Source organism: Hypanus sabinus, chromosome 10, assembly GCF_030144855.1.
Source record: "Hypanus sabinus isolate sHypSab1 chromosome 10, sHypSab1.hap1, whole genome shotgun sequence".
Lineage (NCBI taxonomy): Eukaryota > Metazoa > Chordata > Chondrichthyes > Myliobatiformes > Dasyatidae > Hypanus > Hypanus sabinus.
This window is the reverse complement of record NC_082715.1, coordinates 75,631,607-75,652,095: the sequence shown is the minus strand read 5'-3', so window position 1 is coordinate 75,652,095 and position 20,489 is coordinate 75,631,607.

Sequence of the window (20,489 nt, the reverse complement as noted above, 5' to 3'; positions counted from 1 at the left end):
AACCCACATTCAGAATATTTATTGCTTATTTATTACAGTATTACTTTTTTTGAATTTGCAGTTTGTTGTCTTTTACACACTGGTTGTTAGTCCATATTTATTGTGTGTGTTTTCATTGATTCTATTGTGTTTCTTTGTATTTACTGTGAATGCCTGCAAGAAAATAAATCTCAGGGTAACATATAGTGATATATACTTACTTTGATAATAAATTTTATTTTGAACTTTGAACTGACTTTTAGAAACCAGTGATCCAGGCTTTTGGGGTCCATGAGAATTGACTGGTTTGGGCCTATAAATGTCTCCAGTATTCACTTTCTCTGTAGTTATATTTGTTGGTTGATGACCCTTATTTACATTAGACCCTTGGTTCCCCTTCAGTTTCAAGATTCAAGTTTGTTTAATGTCATTTCCACTACACGTGTAAAGGAGAACAAAATAATTATTACTCGAGATTTGATGCAACATAAAAAAAGAACCAAAGATATTACAATAAGATAAAGAACACAATAATAAAAACACAACAAATATAAATATATAAGATAGTTTATATACATAGATTGATTGTATGTCCATAAAGTGACTCCTAGGCACAGGAGTGTCTGTACACAAGATGACTGGCAGGAAATGGTAAAGTAGTGGTGTGGGGGGGGGGGGGGGGGGTTGGAATGTGAAGGGGTGTGTTAGTAGTTGGGTGTGTTAGTAGTTGGAGGTGTCGATCAGCTTTATTGCTTGGGGAAAGGAACTGTTTTTGAATCTTGTGTCCTGGCGTGGATGCTATGTAGCCTCCTCCCCGAACGCAGTGGGACAAAAAGTCCATGAAGAGGGTGGGATCCCTCATGATGTTACTGTCCCTTTTCCAGCACCTTTCTGTAGGTTTGTCCTTGGTGTCAGGTAGACTGGAGCTAATGATGCATTAGGGAGTTTTGACTACCCATTGTAGACGCTTCCGGTTCACCACAGTGCAGTTTCTGCACCATGCAATTATGCAGCTTGTTAGGATGCAGTGATATACTTCAGTCATTCATCCTTATCAGCTTGTCATTTAATTGCATTTGTGACATTAATAGCCAGAAAATCTATTTTACTTAAGTGGAAAGATTCCAATCCCCCTACCACATTTCAGTGTTTTTCCCAAACGATAGCATGTTTAAACTTGGAAAAAATTAGGAGTGGTACTATGGACCTTTCAGATAAATTTGAAGAAACTTGGAGGCCGTTTATTTAATATTTTCATATGATGTAGATTGACCCTTTCTGAATCCTTATTTTAGTAATTTTTTTGTTCATGTATAGAGGAGTGGAGTTAATGACAAATTATAATTTTAACTGATGAAACATGGCAGCCCAATCTTTGTTTTTTTTAGTTTAGTTTTTCTTAGTTTAGGGTTTTTTTTCTCTTCTATAAATATCTTTTTCATGATTAGTTACTAAGAGATTGGGAGGTTAAACTCCATTTGTTACTTGAAATATGTGTTTTTACATGTTAACGTTATTAATGTAATCCTGATCTCTATGTACCATTATCAATATTGATACATTTATTAATTTGAAATTTAATAAAAAGATTGAAAAAGAAAGGATGCTCTCCATTGTGCACCTGAAGAAAGTTTGAGTATTGATGTGCATAAGCACAGCTCTATTCAGCCTCCTCAGAAAGCAGAGGTATTCCATTATCTGCAGTAGAGGCAAGTGAAAAATATTTATGACCTTCTTAGCCTTCTTTACATTCCATTGTAATTTCCTTATTTGTTGTTCCTTTTGTTCTACATCCTTTTACATTTTGTTACCTTTTCATAGAAAGATTACATCCTTTTCCTTTGTTGATAAGTACTTTAGATAGAGCTAAGGGATTACAGGAAATGTATCACTATCTACTAAGCGTCTTTTTCAAGCAGGAAATCTTTAAGGGGTTTCTGCAAATGATCTGGTGAAATGCATCAATGCTCGAGGATGTGCTGAGGGATGCCCGCAGATGTCACCACACATTCTGGGCACCAACATTGCATGCCCACAATGCTCAGCAGACAACACAGAACATACCAAGGGACAAAGCAACAACAGCAAAATAAGCCCCCTTCCTAGGCACCTGGGCACATACACAGCCTTCTAGCCCAACACAGGCTGTCTTCAGCCTTCAAACTCAAACGGACCGTGGATTCACAGACATTGGGCCTTTGACTTCTCCAGCAGATGTGCAGAGACTCACAGTCATCAGGCTTTGGCCAATGGGCCTTGACTTCCGATCAGCCTTTGGGTTTGTTGGGTGCATCACTGAATTTTCTTAGGGTATCAGCGTATCATCATTGGTTAGAGCGAGGCATGTAATGTTGAATCAGGTTCATGGGTCCAGCAAGTGAGGCAGGAAATGCATTGTTATATTAACCATTTGTTTACAAACAGTAAAAATTCCGCCAAAAATTTGTGTTCCCCAAGTCACAGACACTACAAATCTAAATAGTCAATAAACATACTTAGTTAAAGTGTGCACAGAGCATATCTTCACAATCGTCCTGTCTTAGAGTAAGTTCCTTCCATGTACTATTTATACACCAGGATATTTGAAACTGGACATCAGGCAGCTAACTAATGGGAAAAGCAGCTGCAGTTTCTAAATGAACTAATCACAACTGAAGCAACTTTCGACAATCAGAATAAGGCACGCCCCCACTGGATAGGATACTGGCACTGTGCCAATGTTTACTTAGTGGTAGATGGCAATATTTTATAAAAATTGTAGTGTGTGTGTCTATTTGTAAGGAGATTACAAGAATTATAAAAATATTGAATGTATTAGCATTTTTAGAAATCTCCAGAGAAACTTCTGTGAGTCCTCTGGGAGTATTCTATTATTCATTGGTGCATTCAGAGTATTTTACCATGGTTACCTGGGTGGAGGTAATTTCTGACAGGAAATACCAGGCAGGCCTAGACTGGAAATCTAGTAGTTCTGGTAAACGTCAGAGGGCTAAATCACTCAAGAGCTGGTCATTGTGGGGGAAATAAAGTTAATTAAAATGCTAATGGTAGTGAAACCCCACGCATACACATCAGCTACTCCTCTTCAAAGACCCTCAGCACTCTTCTTACTCCATGCACAGTTAACTTTATAGTTACATTCTATACCTCATTCCTACACTGACAGTTACTGTGTTTTCAAATGCCCTACTGCTACTAGAAGAGTTCCTCTTGCCACGAGACACTTAATCATTTCCTGTCAGAGTCACTTGATGTCCATACACTCCTGTAACTAGTGTCACTTTATGCACACACAACCCGTTTATGCATATACAGCCACACTCAAACAGTTGCTTGAACATTGTGTTTTATAAGATTCCTTTTGTGTTTATGGTGTATTTTTGTTTGTTTTTTTTTTATTGTGCTCTTTATAATTACTGCATCTGGAGTAATAATGAACTTACCCACTTTCATCAGCCCATCACCTCTACTGAGGCATTGGCCGCCAACAGCAGCTTGCCAGAGCCCTCTGTTCTGTGCCAGACTCACAGTTGTCCCCAGGTGTAGCCCATCTTTGACGAACCTCTCTCTCTCAGGGATGAGGTCTTTGGCACTGATGTAGCACTGGGGTTTTCCGGGACGGATTTGCTAGCCCATGCTCTGCCCTCCTTTTACAGCTGGGCTGGTGGAGTTTGAGTACTGAAGAATGCCGCTGAACAATCTTGAATCTTGATCATTACAAGATCTCTATCCACTCCATGTTTTTACTTTCATTTGCCTCAGTTGTCGTGTTTTAGTTAACAAATACATGTCTTTCAAGGAGACTTCATCTGTGATTTCCCCAAAATATCTTAATTATTCTTGAATGATGGGGAAAAGTTAGTTAAACTAGTGTTGAAGAAGCAAATCTTATGTCTATAAGATGGAATCAAGATGCAGGAGTGGGTTGGGTTGGGTTGGGTCTGGGACCAAAGTGAAATGTCATCAATCCCTTTATACCTCCAGTCCAAATTAGGAAGGTCAGGGGTAACTCTGACCATCACCCCTACTGGGGCATTGGCCGCTAGGAGCAGCTCCGCCAGGGTCCTTTAAAGTTGTCTCCAAGTACAGTTCATATTTGAAGAGCCTTCCTCTCCCAATGATGAGGTCTTTGGAGCTTCTGTCAGCATTACTGTGGCACTGGGTTTTTATGAGATGGGATTGCTAGCCTCATGCACAAATCTCCTCTTTCACAGCTGGGCTTGTGACCATCTATGGTGGAGTTGAAAGGCCTGTACTGGGCTGTAACTTTCTACAATATGTTCATACAGATGCCCTCAAATTTGTATTATGATTTTTGTATAATTCTGAATGATCTAATTATAACTTTACATTCACTTTCTGTGTTAATCCTTTATCCCTTTGCTTATTAAGAAATTATCAACCTATCTCTCCCCTTAAAGACCAGTACTCCAGCAGTCCTTTTAGAAGGAGAGTTGAAAAAAACACACAGCTCTTTGAAAAGTAGAAGGCTAGCTCCATACTCCAACTTCCTCCTTTCACACTAGACTAGGGACCATCCATGCCGCAGTATGGTCAGAGGTGCCTCCCCGATTTACCTGATGTTGGTACTGAAACATTTGCTTCAGAATTTCCACGCATTTTTGATACTGGCCCACTTGCTTTCTCTCACTGGGAAGTGGAGGATGCTGTTAACCTGTTTTCCTCCCACAGTACATTGTTTGTGTTATTTTGTCCATTTATTCACTTTCATTTATTCCCATTCACCAATTTAACAGATAAACATAAGACCAGAAGACACAGGAGCAGAATTAGGGTCATCGCTCCAGTGAATCTGCTCCACCAGTTCCTCTGAACTCCATTCTCCTGCCTTATCCCTTTTACCACCCTGACTAATCATGAACTTATAACCTTCCTCTTTAAATATACCCAACAGAGTCTCCACAGCCATCTGTGGCAATGAATTCCACAGATTCACTACCATCTGGCTAAAGAATCTGTCTTCTAAATCGACGCTGTGGTGGCATGGTAGTATAGTGGTTAGCACAATGCCTTACAGTACCAGCGACCTGTCAAAAGATGTACCAATTGATAGGTTAATTGGTCATTGTAAATTGTCCCATGATTAGACTAGGATTGCTGGGTGGCATGGCTCTCAGGTACCCCCAAAAGCCCTACATATTGTTATTAATGTAAGTCAATAGTGTGAATTAAATTAAAGTCAATTACGCAACTTAGCGAAGTTTTAAAATAAAAACTACTCAATCTCAAAAAACAGTAGTGAAGCCTGCATTTGATTTCTTTCAAATTTATATGCTTTATATTGTAATAGAATGTGTTCAACTGTTTTATAATGTCAACAAAACCTACACATCCCAGAGTGATGTTTTCCAACAAGATAAGGAATAATAATATCTTCCCTCTTGTTTTACCCCTTCTCCCATCAACCCAATGGTCTTAGGTGTTCTGTAAATGTGTCTCCCCTTATGCGCATTATCCCACATCTTGCCCCACCAAACCCTCAGCTTCTGATTTCCTAAGTGGAAAGTCTATATCCACTTTTAACAGCGTTTTTGGTCAATCAACCTGCTCATTCCTCTCAACACCTCTATGTGCAGGGACCCATAAAAAGCAATCATGCAAACCACTACTTTGAATATGAAGTAAACTATGAAGAGCTTCCAGCAGTAAACCTGACCTACTGTTAGAGTGACCCGTTTTAAGACCAGTCAAAACGGAAAAAGAATCTAAACAAACTACAACTTTGCAAGGACAAATTTCCTCCACCAATTGTAAGCCCTCGATATTTACAAATTAGAAATTTCTTACATAAAGTTTTACCATCTTTTCCTAATTCAACTTTGGTGGACTTTACAGATTTGATTTTTACCTTAAATCCTTGTCAGAAGGGATTAGTAGCTTTTATTTATAATATGATTATGAAGATACAACCAGAAATATCAGTTAGAATTAAACAAGAATGGGAAAAAGAAATTCGATATAATATATCAACAGATAAATGGGAAAAAATTTTGCAAATGGTTAATTCTTCTTCTATATGTGCTAAACATGCTTTAATACAATTTAAAATTGTACATAGAGCTCATATGTCTAAAGATAAACTTGCTCGATTCTATTCTCATATTAACCCTCAATGTGACAGATGTCATTCAGAAGTGGCCTCATTGACCCATATGTTTTGGTCATGTCCCACTTTACATAATTATTGGAAGGACATATTTACTACTATTTCCTCAATTTGGAATATAGATTTACAACCTCATTTTATTACTGCAATTTTTGGCATACCAAATGAAGATGGTAATCAGTTTTCCCCTTCAATCAGATGAATGATTGCTTTTGTAACATTAATGGCCAGAAGGTCTATATTACAAAATTGGAAAGAAGTAAATCCTCCTACCACGTCTCAATGGCTTTCTCAAACTATTTCTTATCTGAGCCTGGAAAAAATTAGAAGCACTATTTTTGACTCATCAATTAAATTTGAAGAAACTTGGAGACCGTTTATTCGACATTTTCATATGAATTAATTTGGCCTTTCCCAGACCTTCTCTCTGTTTATTCTTGTTCAGGTATGGAGTTCCGGAGTTCTTTGACACTATCATATACTTGTAAACTGTTATTATTGCCCATGTTAGTTTAGTTTAGAGTTTTAGAGTTTTATTTTTTTTAATATTGTAGCGGTGTGCTACACGCAGCGCTAAAATTACGACACGGAGTCGGTAACTGCAGTCGAAGGAAAAAACTTTATTCGAAAACTTCAGCCTCACTTTTAAGCCTCTGTCAACCGGCCCCCCATGGCGAAGAGGCTCCAAAGCTCTGTGCTCGCAAACCCCCGTAGGCTATCTAATTGTGAGTCGGTTCGGATACGCTAGGAAATGAGTCGCCACAATATATTTTTTTTCACATATTTTCAAATTTTTTTTTCTTTCTCTTTTTTAATGGTTATTTTTGGGTTTTTTTTCATATATAATCATATGGACTTGATTGATTAAGGTATTTTCTTCTGTTGATGTTTAATAGGATATTGTTATCTTATTATCAACGTGATTTCAAGTCTATTGTATTCATAATTTACTCATTATTATGTTATGTTTTTTTTTGTGTATATATGAAAATCAATAAAAAGATTGAAAAAGAAAGAAAGAATTGTAAGCCCAAAATGATGGCAGCTAATTCTGCTGTATATACTGATAAATGGTAAGGAAGACATTTCTTTATTGTCACCTGCAATTAAGGCACAAAAACAGCCACACCAACATTGGCAGTTAAATTATCTTTTGATCCATCAGTAAAAAGTGGTTAACATATCACAATACTTTTCCTTAATGTACTGATGAACCAACAGGCTCTCAGGCATATCAGGATCTTTGAACTTCATAAAATTATGTAACCTAAAATCAACTAAAGTCATTGGAAAAAACCACGTGAGGTTACCAAACAAATTACATAAACCAACAAACCCATGTTCCTAGTTTGATAAGCACCCAGCCACGCAAAACTAAAAACCCTCTTTTTGCAATGCTCCCAACAGTCTTCCAGCACATCTTTAACAGCAAGATGATTTCTTTGTCCCCTCAGATTAATCCAGTATGTTAACATCAACTTCATCCTTCACAATTGTAAGGGTAATTGTCCCTTTTCAACCAGTAAAGCTGAAACAGCAGATGGCCTTACTGCAGCACAACACAGTCTTTAAGCCTGTGCTTGTAACACATCCAAACATTTTGAAGTTTGAAGATGAAGCTGATTCATAAGCCACACAGTCATAATCAAGCACAGACCTAATTAATCAAATATAAATGGTTAACAGAGATTTTCATGTATCACCCCAAGAATACCCACATGGACACCAGAGGATATTTCGTGCTCCTTTACATTTATCAGTTATTTTACTAATATGGTGCTTCCATATCAGCTTATTATCCAGATACATGCCAAGAAATCTTAGCACTGAAATATAAAACCCCAAAATAATTGAATGCATAATTACTCACCCCCTTCAAGTCAGTATTTGGTAGATGTACCTCTGGCAGCAATTACAGCCTTGAGTCTGTGTGAATAGGTCTCTATCAGCTTTGCGCATCAGGACATTGCAACTCTTTTCCTCATTCTTCTTTACAAAACTGTTCAAGGGATCATGAATGCACAGCCCTTTTCAGGTCCAGCCACAAATTCTCAATTGGATTGAGGTCTGGACACTGACTTGGCCACTCCAGGACATTAACTTTGTTGTTTTTAAGCCATTCCTGTATAGCTTTGGCTTTGTGCTTGGGGTTGTTGTTTTGCTGGAAAACAAATTTTCTCCCAAGTCGCAGTTCTCTTGCAGACTGCATCAGGTTTTCCTCCAGTATTTCCCTGTATTTTGCTACATTCATTTTACCATCTACCTTCACAAGCCTTCCAGGGCCTCTGCAGTGAAGCATCCCCACAGCATGATGCAGACACCACCATGTTTCACGGTAGGGATAATGTGTTTTTGATGATGTGCAGTGTTTGACTTGCACCAAACATAGTGTTTAGTCTGAAGGCCAAAAGGCTGAATTTTGTTTTAATCAGACCACAGAACCTTCTTCCAAATGACATCAGAGATTCCCACATGCCTTCCAGTAAACTCCAGCCGAGATTCATGTGAGATTTTTCACCAGTGGCTTTCTCATTGCCACTCTCCCATAAAGGTACAACCTGTGAAGCCCCCACTGAAGCTGGAAAACTCCTCCAGAGTTGTCCTCAGTAGCCTCCCTCACTAGTTCCCTTCTTACATGGTCACTCAGACTTTGATGCCTCCTCTAGGCAGACTTACAGTTGTGCCATATTATTGCATTTCTTGATGTTGACTTAATTGTACTCCAGTGACTTGGAAATTTTCTTGTATCCGTCTCCTGACTTGTGTTTTTCAATAACCTTTTCACAGAGTCGCTTGGAGTGTTCTTTTATCTTCATGATATAGTTTTTGCCAGGATACCAACTCACCAGCAGTTGGGCCTTGCAGATACAGGTGTATTTTATTACAATCAATTGAAACATCTTGACTGCACATGGTGATCTCCATTTAACAAATTATGTGACTTCTAGAACCAATTGGCTGCCCCAGTGATGATTTGGTGTGTCAGATTAAAGCTGAATACTTATGCAATCAATTATTTTGTGGTTTATATTTGTAGTTAACTTAGATCACTGCAGGGATCTGTTTTCACCTTGATATTAAAGTCTTCCTCTGTTGATCAGTGTCAAAAATGCCAAATTAGATCCACTGTGATTCAATGTTTGTAAAACAATAAAACATGAAAATTTCGGGGCGGCGGGGGGGGGGGGGGGGGGTGAGTACTTTTTATAGGATCATAACACCTTCCACACTGGAAATGGAGCATTTTGTAACTTGGTTTATATTGTCGTAGGTACCGAGAAACAGTAAAACAGAGATGTACTACAAGATAATCTTGCACAATATCCATACAGATAGTTTCAAACATAAGCACATTGTGATAATTTAAAGATAAAAGCACTAACAGAATGTAATGCTAGTTACAGAGAAATGGATAAATCTCGAGAGACCATGAGGTTAATTCTATTTTAATGGTTCCTTAGTACCATAAAATCAACTCTTGACTGTACAATCTACATCATTGTGATCTTATTGTCTTCCTACACTACACTTGCTCTGTAATACTTTATTTGACACTCTTATTTATACAGTGGATGCAGCTCAGTGATCAGAGCTAAAGCCCTTTCCACCACTGAGCACATCTACATGGAGTGCTGTTGGAGGAAAGCAGCATCCATCATCAAGGACCCCCAACATCCAGGCCATGCTCTCTGCTTGCTGTTGCCACCAGGTTCAGGAACAGTTATTACTCCTCAACTGTCAGGCTTTTGAACCAGGTAACTTCACTCACACCAACACTGAACTGTGATTCCCAACCGATGGACTCTCTTTCAAGGACTCTACAACTTGTGTTCTTAATATTTATTACTTCTCTATTTAATATTATTTCCTCTATTTGCATTTACACAATTTGTTATCTTTTGCACGTGGGTTGTTTTTTTGCCTTTACTCTGTGAAGTTTTTCCACAGATTCTATTATATTTCTTTGATTTTACTGTGAATGCCTGCAAGAAAAAGAATATCATGGTTTCATATGATGACATATACGTACTTTGATAATAAATTTACTTTGACTTTTATCTTTTACTACTGCAGTGTATGTTGATGTGCAGAATAACATTAGCGATACACACTGACTTTTTTGCTGGTAGCTCACAAAACTACTAGGTATTCTATGGAATATTTTTTTAGACTACGATCACTGTAACATTCCACTAGTTGGCATATCACACTCCTGCACGCCCTCTCGTCATCACCTGAGATTCTACCAACAATGGTTGTATCGTCAGCAAATTTATAGACGGTATTTGAGTTATGCCTAGCCACACAGTCATGTGTATATGGAGAGAAGAGCTGTGGGCTACGCTCACACTCCTGAGGTGCACCAATGTTGATCGTCAGTGAGAAGGATATATTATCACCAATCCACACAAACTGTGGTCTTCCAGTTAGAAATTCAAGGATCCAATTGCAGAAGGAGGTAGAGAGGCCCAGGTTCTGCAACTTCTCAATTAGGATTGTGGTAATGATGATATTAAATGCTGAGCTATAGTCAATGAACAGCATCCCGACGTGGTGTTTGTGTTGTCCAGGTGGTCTAAAGCTGTGTTGAGAGCCATTGAGATTGCATCTGCTGTTGACCTATTGTGGCAATAGCAAATTGCAATGGGTCCAGGTCCTTGCTGAGGCAGGAGTTCAGTCTAGTCATGACCAACCTCTCAAAGCATTTCATCACTGTTGATGTGAGTGCTAGCGGGCGATAGTCATTGAGGCAGCTCACATTATTCTTCTTAGGCACTGGTATAATTGTTGCCTTTTTGAAGCAAATGGGAACTTCTGCCCCTTGCAGTAAGATTTTGGAAATGTTCTTGAATACTCCTGCTAGTTGGTTGACACAGGTTTTCAGAGCCTTACCAGGTACTCCATCGGGACCTGCTGCCTTGCGAGGGTTCACGCTCTTTAAAGACAGCCTAACGTTGGCCTCTGAGACAGAGATCACAGGGTCATCAAGTGCAGCAGGGATCTTCACAGCTGTAGTTGCGTTCTCCCTTTCAAAACGGGCATAGAAGATGTTGAGTTCATTTGGTCATGAAGCATCGCTGCTATTCATACTATTGGGTTTCGCTTTGTAAGAAGTAATGTCTTGCAGACCCTGGCAGAGTTGCTGTGCATCCAATGTCACCTCCAATCTCATTCGAAATTGTCTCTTTACACTTGAAATAGCCCTCCACAAATCATGCCTAGTTTTCTGATACGGGCCTGGGTTGCCAGACTTGAATGCCACAGATCTAGTAGATGACGTACCTCCTGGTTCATCCATGGCTTTTGGTTTGGGAATGTACAGTAAATCTTTGTAGGCACACACTCATCCACACAGGTTTTAATGAAGTTGGTAACCACTGCGGCATACTCATCCAGATTTGAAAATGAATCCCTGAATATGGTCCAGTCCATTGACACAAAGCAGTCCTGTAGGTGCTCCTGTGCTTCCCTTGTCCAAACCTTCTTGGTCATCATTACTGGTGCTGCAGTCTTCAGTCTCTGCCTATACTTGGAGTAGAAGCACAGCTAGGTGATCAGACTTCCCTGAAGTGAGGGCGTGGAATAGCATGGTAGGCATTCTTGATGGTGGTGTAACAATGGTCCAATGGTCCGGATGATAGCAGCTGGAACAGTTTGTGGTTGGAGTGGCTCGGGTCTCCAATAATCTTTCGGGCCCTTTTTACACATTTGTTTTTGTAAATGTCCTGAATAGTGGGAAGATCACATCTACAGATGTGCTGGGCTGTCCGCACCACTTTCTGCAGAGTCCTGCGATTGAGGGAAGCACAGTTCCCATAGCAGGGGGTGATGTAGCCAGCCAGGATGCTCTCAATTGTGTGCCTATAGAAGGTTCTTAGGATTTGGGGTCCCATACCAAACTTCAACCGTTTGAGGTGAAAGAAGCACTGTTATGCCTTTTTCACCACACAGCCGGAATGTAGAGATCACGTGAGATCGTCTGTGATGTTTATGCCAAGGAACTTAAAGCTGTTCACCCTCTCAACCCCAGATCCATTGATATCAATAGGGGTTGGCCTGTCTCTATTCCTCCTGTAGTCCACAACCAGCTCCTTTGTTTTTATGACATTGAGGGAGAGGTTGTTTTTTTGACAGGATGTCAGAGTGATAACTTCTTTTCTGTAGGCTGCCTCATTATTATTTGAGATTAGGCCAATCAGTGTAGTGTTCTCAGCAAATTTAATTAGCAGATTCGAGCTGTGGGTGGCAACCCACAGGTATACAGGGAGTAAAGGAGGAGGCTTAGGACACAGCCCTGAAGGGCACCTGTGTTGAAGATCAGAGGGGCAGAAGTGAGGGAACCCACTCTTACCCCCTGCCAGCAATCTGACAGGAAGTCCAGGATGCAGCAACACAAGGCAGGGTGAAGGGCGAAGTTTCAGAGCTTTTTGTCGAGCCTGGGGGAATTATGGTGTTCAATGCTGAACTGTAGTCCAAGAACAGCATTCTCACATAAGCATTTAAGACCATGGTGTTCCATTGGTGGGGTGAACCAACCAGAAAGAAGTGTAGAGGCCCAGACACAAGTGTGAGAAATGAACCAATGTTTGAATGATTTAGGCACCGAGGCAGGTTAACAGATTAAGGTGTCGGGGCCTTGAGCAGAAATGATGGGTGGGTTCCTGGACTGGCTTTGCACACCACAGCAGCTGCAGCTGTGGCCTGCGGGCTTTGGGCTGCCCCTTCACTCACTTCAGCTCTGACCTGGCTCTGTGATTGGGGACTCTGCAGATCATGTTCTGTGGATTATTTGCTTACTTTATTATTGTTTGCACAGTTTGTTCTTCTTCGCACATTGAATGTTGTGTGACTTCTGAGCTTGTAATTTCATTGGCTTACAATTCGGGAAGATGGACAAAAAGTGGCACGTTGTAATGAAACTGCTTCTATTTTTATAGGAAATCCTGTTTGAAGCTTTTGAAAAGCCTCATTGGGAAACTGAAGGAGAAGCATCCTCGTATATTGGCACGTGTCTGCTCATACCACGCAAAGACAACTCTATTCCAGGCATGTGTCAAAAGACCCAGCAGTGACGTGGCGACTTAAAGACCTTGCCAACTGCCTTCTGCAGCTGTTAGACGACTTCACTGAATATCTGAAAAGTGCAAGCTTCCTCACTTCTTCATTCCCACCTACGATCTCTATGGCCCTCAGAAATTTGATTCAAAATGTAGAATTCGCCTGCTAGAATCCATTGAGAAAGAAAGAACAAATAACTTTCCCATCTTCAGGGTAAATCAGGGTGATTTGGACTTCTGGTGAGGTACAAAGTTCAAAGTAAATTCATTATCAAACTATATGTATGTCACCAGATACTCCCTTCAGAGTAATTTTCGTGCAAGTATTCAGATTAGAACAAAGAAATACAATAGAATGAATGGAAAACTATACACAAAGACTGACAAACAGATAATGTGCAAAAGAAAATAAATTGGCAAAATACAAAAACACATCATTAAATAATATTAAGAATATAAGTTGTAGAGTCCTTGAGTAAGGGCACTGGTGTTTCGATATCAGGCCGTGACGTAGCCTGTCAGGATACTCTCCACATTATTCCTTTGGTTTATGGTTGGAAATGAAGCAATGTGCAGCTTTCCAGTTAGTAACCTAAATACTACATTGGCCTGCCAATGAATACACTGGTTCACCAGTATGTGTTTGTTATGCTTTATGTTGTAAAAAAGCAATGTGGTAGCTAGAGACTGCAGATAAGACTATTGCAAATGCCCTATCATGTAGCAACTCACCCCCACCAAACACCATTCTGACATCCAAAACATATAACAGGCTCCTATTTATCGATACATCAGTTTTCAATATCATCATCCCTTAAGTACTTATCAACAAACTTCAAAACCTGGGCCTCTGTATAGTACCTCCTTCTGCAACTGTATCCTTGACTTCCTTATCAGGAGACAGCAATCAAAGCAGATCACTAAGAACATCTCCTTCTTGGTGACATCAACACAGGCACACCTTAGGGAAGAGTGCTTAGTCCACTACTCTACCCTCTCTACATTCATGATAGTATGGCTAGCAACTGTTCAAATGGTATCTATAAGTTTGACACAATCTTATTGGTAGAATGTCAGATGGTGTCGAGGTGAACAGTGCTGGATAGATCAGCTGGTAGAATGGTGTGGCAATAGTGATCTCACATTCAACATCAGCAAGACCAAGGAATGATTGTGGACTGTAGGAAGAGGAATTCAGGACAACACACACCAAATCTCATTGAAGGTCAGCAATGGAAAGCTTCAAGTTCCTGGGCATTAACATCTCAGAGAATGTATCCTGGGCCCAACATACTGATGTAATTATGATGAAAGTATGCCAGCATTTATACTTTATCAGGAGTTTGAGGAGATCTGGTATACTATCCAAGACTTAACAAGTTTCTACAGATATGCAGAGGAAAGTATTCTGACTCGTTGCATCACAGCATGGTACGGAAGCTTCAATGTGCAGGATCAAAACAGGCTGGAGAGAGTTGAAGACTCACACAGCACCACCTTGGGTACAACCCTCCCCACCATCTAGGGCAGTGTCAAAAGGCAGTGTCTCAAGCCATCTGGACCCTCACCATCTGGTCCAACCTTCTTCTCATTGCTACCTTGGGAAGAATTACAGTAGCCCGAACACCCACACTCAAATTTCAGAAACAGATTCTACCCCTCTGCCAACAGATTTCCGAATGGTCCATGAATCCATCAACATTACTTCCTTATTGCCCATTTATTTATTGTAAATTTAATGTCTTGAAATAAAATAAACAAATTTTACAAAAAAATTGTCAGGAACTGATTCTGACTGTTCAAATAATATATTGGTTTTGGTTCATTTTGTCATATGTATCGAGATACAGTGAGATGATTTTGTTTGTCAATACAACTGTGGCATAGAGTTGTTCAAGATAAAACAGAATGCAGTATATAGTACTGCAGTTAGAGAGAGAGTGCAAGGACCAAAATGAGTAAGACTGAGAGATCAGAGTTTCAAGAGTTCATCTTTTAACATGTGAAAGGTTCATTCAAAAGTAGAATTATAGCAGGATAGAAGCTGTTTTTGAATCTAGTATTATGTACATACATGACTGAGAGGAAGGGTCAAGAGAGAATGGCTGGGGTGGGGAGGGATCCTTGATTATGTTTGCTTTCCTGAGGCAGCAGGGAGTGTAAATGGAGTCAGTGGTGGGGAGACTGGCTTGAGTAATGCACTATAAAGCATTTATAATTTCTTGCAGTATTGTCATACCCAGGGGTGATGCCTCTGCATAGCATTCCTTTGATGTAAAAATTGGGATCATGCCAGGGATAGATCAGATATTTGAAACTTCTAGATCCCGTATCCAACAACTGCCCTGATGGTCATGAGCTGACAGGTAACACACGGTGTGTCGTTGGTGAGCACAGGTCTTTAATCATGTAACACCAGGCTATATTCCTCACTGCAACAATGAGATGGATTACACAATAACAGGTGTTTCAACATGTAACATGGTTAGAATAACAATCAGTACAGATTTCTCGTTAACTTTAAAAGTGACAGTACTGACACTTTGGACTGTAAGATTATTTGAATGATCTTCACTATCCCAGTCTTAATACTTTATCCTTGTTAGAGATGGCAAAGAGTATGTGACCCACGTCCAGTGGCTATTGAAGGGTATGGAGGAATGTGACTTAAGTCCTGAAAGTAAAAAAGAAAATATCACAATTCTGACCTCAGTGCCATCTGAGCGACATTTGTACATTCTCCCTGTGGGTTTCTTTGGTTGCTCTGGCTTCCCCTGTGCCAAAGGTGTGCAAAACTTAGATTGGGCAATCACACTGTGGAACACCTACATTCAGGACACAGCAGTAACTCAAAACTTCCCCCTCGAACTGGTCTCAGCTGTCACCTGCCAGCTCATACTCTTGCCCCCTCCCCAACCTTTACTTACATCTGCCCCCCTTCTTTCTCGTCTTGATGAAGGATCTTGACCTGAAACACCAACTGAAACATCAAGCAGACCCTTCCTGGTCTGCTGAGTTTCTCCAGCATGTTCTGTGTTTTACATTAATCCTGGCACATTAATCCTGATACAGCTGGCATTTTGGACTAAGATGATGAAGGGTCTTGGCTCGAAATGTCGACTGTTCCTTTCTCTCCACAGATGCTGCATGACCTGCTGATTTCTTTCAGCATTTTATGTGTGGTACTCAAAATTCCAGCATCTGCACAAGACCTTGTGATTTCAATTCGCCATTTGACTCCCACTCTGACCACCTCGTCCTTGGCCCTCAGCAGTATTACTGTACAATGAAGTTCTACAGAAGCTTTGGGAATACTGCCTCTTCGGTCTGGGCATGTACCAGCATTCTGGACTAAATATTGATCTCTACAAATTCAGTTAACTCAATTCCTGTCTATGTCAGCAATCATCTGTGATAATGGCTTTTTGCTGGAATGGAACAACCTGCTTAGCCCTGATCTGTTGTGCACGTCTGATTCCTGTTCTGCATTTCCAAAATCTCACGGGATATTGTTTATGTGCTCACTTTGATTTATTTCCATTCATAGATTCATAGAAATCTACAGCACATTACAGGCCTTTTGGCCCACAATGTTGTGCCGACCATGTAACCTACTCTAGAAACTGCCTAGAATTTCCCTATAGCTCAGCCTTCTATTTTTCTATGACTTATGTACTATTTAAGAGTCTCTTAAAAGATCATATTATACCCACCTCTACCATCATTACTGGCAGTGCATTCCATGCACCCACCACTCTCTGTGTGAAGAATTTACCCCTGACATCCCTCTTGTACCTACTTCCAAACACCTTAAAACTATGCCATTCAAAGTTCAAAATAAATTTATTATTAAAGGACATGTAGTATATGTCACCATTTACTACACTCTGGTTCAGAAGCCTGATGGTTGAATGGTAATAACTGTTCCTGAACCTGGTGTTGTGGGTCCTAAGGCTCCTGTATCTTCCTCCCCGCAAGAACAGAGCATTGCCTCATTTATCAAATAATCTTGTGTACAGTTTATCTCCATGGTCACCCTAGTTTTCCTTCTTTAGACATTCCTCCCCACTCTTACACCCCACAGCTTAACAAGCATCATTTGTCTCTCTCATGGTTCTAATGAAGGGCCTGGGAACTCGAAACACAAGCTTTGTTTCTCTTTGTTAGAGTCATAGTAAAGTACTGCACAGAAACAGGCCACTTGCCCATCTAGTCCATGCTGTACCATTTAAACTGCCTAGGCCCATCAACCTATACCTGGAACACTGCCCTCCATACACCTACCATCCATGTACCTGTCCTAACTTCTCTTAAACATGGAAATCGAGCTCGTATGCACCACTTGTGCAAGCAATGCGTTGAGAAGTTCCCTCATGTTCCCCTTAAACATTTTACATTCTACTCTCAACCTATGGCCTCTAGTTGTAGTCCCACCCAACCTCAGTGGAAAAAACCTGCTTGCATTTACCCTATCCAAACTCCTCATAATTTTGCATACCTGTCACAAATCGATCCTCATTCTTCTATGATCCAAGGAGTAAAGTCCTAACCTATTCATTCTTTCCTTTTAAATCTGGTCCTTCAGTCTCAAAGACATCCTTGTACCTTTTCAACCTTAGTTACATCTTTCCTATTGTAAGTGAGCAAAACTGCAAACATCACTCCAATTTAGGTATTGCCAATGTCTTACGTAACTTCAACATAACATTCCATCTCCTGTAGCCATACTGTATCTGTATGGACCTGTATTCCCAGTTACCTTGTTTTACCACATTCCTCAGTGCCCTACCATTCATTGTGTAACACCTATCATGGTTGGTCTGATCAAATTGCAAACACTTACACTTGTCTGCATTGCATTGCATTCCATCTGCCATTTCTCAGCCCATTTTTTCCAGCTGGTCTAGATCCCACTGTAAGCTCAGTTAATTTTCCTTGCTGTCCACTACACCCCCAATCTTGGTTTCATCTAAAAATTTGCTTATCCAGTTCAACACATCATCCAGAACATTGATATAGATGACAAACAACAAACTGATCCTTGTGGCACACCACTAGCCACAGGCCTCCAGTTAGAGAGGCAACTATCACTCTCTGGCTTCTCCCACAAAGCCAATGCCTAATCCAATTTACTACCTCACCTTGAATGCCAAGCGACTGCACCTTCCTGACCAACCTCCCATGCGAGACCTTGTCAAATGCAAGTCCATGTAGACAACATCCACTGCCTCGCCTTCATCAACTTTCCTGGTAATACCCTCAAAAAATGTTATAAATTGGTTAGACATGAATCATGCTGACTATCCTTCATCAGTAACTATCTATCCAAATAATTATGTGTCCAGTATTTTAGAATACCTTCCCTCACCTGCAGGTAAGGATGATGTAAATATATTCTGCTGGGCTCCTGCACTTGCCTCCCACAGGGTCCAAGAGAACACCTTGTCTTGCCCTGGGAATTTATCCACTATAAATTGCCTCCAGACAGCAAACACTATCTCCTCTGTAATCTGTATAGGGTCCATCATCTTGTTGCTACTTTGCCTCACTTTTATAGACTCTGTGTCCATCTCCTGAGTAAACACAGGTGCAAAACATCTATTTAAGATCTCCCCCCATCTCTTTTGGCAAGAGGCTAGGATGATCATTCTGATCTTCCAGAGCACCAACTTTTGCTCTTAATGTATCTGTAGAATCCCTCAGGATGCCGCTTCACCTTGTCTGCTAAGACAACCTCCTGCCTTCAATTAGCCTTCCTGAGTTCTTACCTAAGTGCTTTCTTGCTTTTTCACACTCTCCACAAGCACCTCATTTGTTCCTGCCTGCTTATACCTGCTATGCTCCTTATTTTTCTTAACCAGTATCTCTTGAAACCCAAGGTTCCCTAAATTCCCTAAAGGTTCATGCACATCTGCTCTCACCTCATCCTCCCACCACCCCACTTGGGATAGGGTTTCCCTTGACTTTGCTTACCATCCCACCAGCCTCCGAGTCCAACATATAATTCTTCGTAACTTCTGCACCTCCAATGGGGTCCCACTACCAAGCACATCTTTCCCTTCCCCCCCTTTCTGCTTTCTGCAGGGATCACTCCCTACGGTACTCCCTTGTCCATTCGTCACTCCCATCCCTTCCCACCAGTCTCCCTCCTGGCACTTATCCTTATAAGTGGAACAAGTGCTACACCTGCCCTTACACTTCCTCCCTCACCACCATTCTGGACCCCAGACAGTCCTTCCAGGTGAGGTGGCACTTCACCTGTGAGTTGGCTGATGTGATATATTGCGTCCGGTGCTCCTGGTGCGGCCTTCTATATATTGGTGAGTAAACACAAAGTACACTGCAGATGCTGTGGTCAAACCAAGATGTACAAAAAAGCTGGATGAACTCAGCAGGTTGGGCAGCATCCGTTAAAAGAAGCAGTCAACGTTTTGGGTCGAGACCCTTGAACGGATACTGCCCGACTTGCAGCATTTATCCAGCTTTTTTGTACATTTAGAAATTGGTGAGACCTGACGCAGACTGGGAGACCGTTTTGCTGAACACCTACGCTCAGTCCGCCAGAGAAAGCAGGATCTCCCAGTGGCATGCTTTTTTAGGTATGTGAAGAGAAAGAAGATAGTTAAGAACAATGTTGGGCCCTTGAAGAATGAATTGGGTGAAATTGTTATGGGAAACAGAGAAATGGCAGAAGAATCTAATGAGTACTTTAGATCTGTCTTCACTAGGGAAGACACAAGCAATCTCCCAGATGTATGGATGGGCCAAGGACATAGGGTAACAGAGGAAATGAAACAGATTAACATTAGGAAGGAAACGGTGATGAGTAGACTGATGGGACTGAAGGCTGACAAATCATCAGGTCCAGATGGTCTGCATCCTAGGGTACTAAAGGAGGCGGCTCTGGAAATTGCAGATGCATTGGTAATCATTTTCCAATGTTCCTTAGATTCAGGATCAGTTCCTGAGGATTGGAGAATGGCTAATGTTATCCCACTTTTTAAGAAAGGAGGGAGGGAGAAAACAGAGAACTATCGTCCTGTCAGCCTAACATCAGTAGTGGGGAAGATTCTAGAGTCCATTGTTAAAGATGAAATAGTGGCAGATCTAGATAGCAGTGATAGGATTGGGCTGAGCCACCATGGATTTACCAAAGGCAAATCATGCTTGACTAATCTATTGGAGTTTTCCGAGGATGTAACCAGAAGTTAGACAAGGGAGATCCAGTGGATGTAGTGTACCTCGATTTTCAGAAGGCATTTGATAAGGTCCCACATAGGAGATTGGTGGGTAAAATCAGAGCTCATGGCATTGGGGGGAAGACA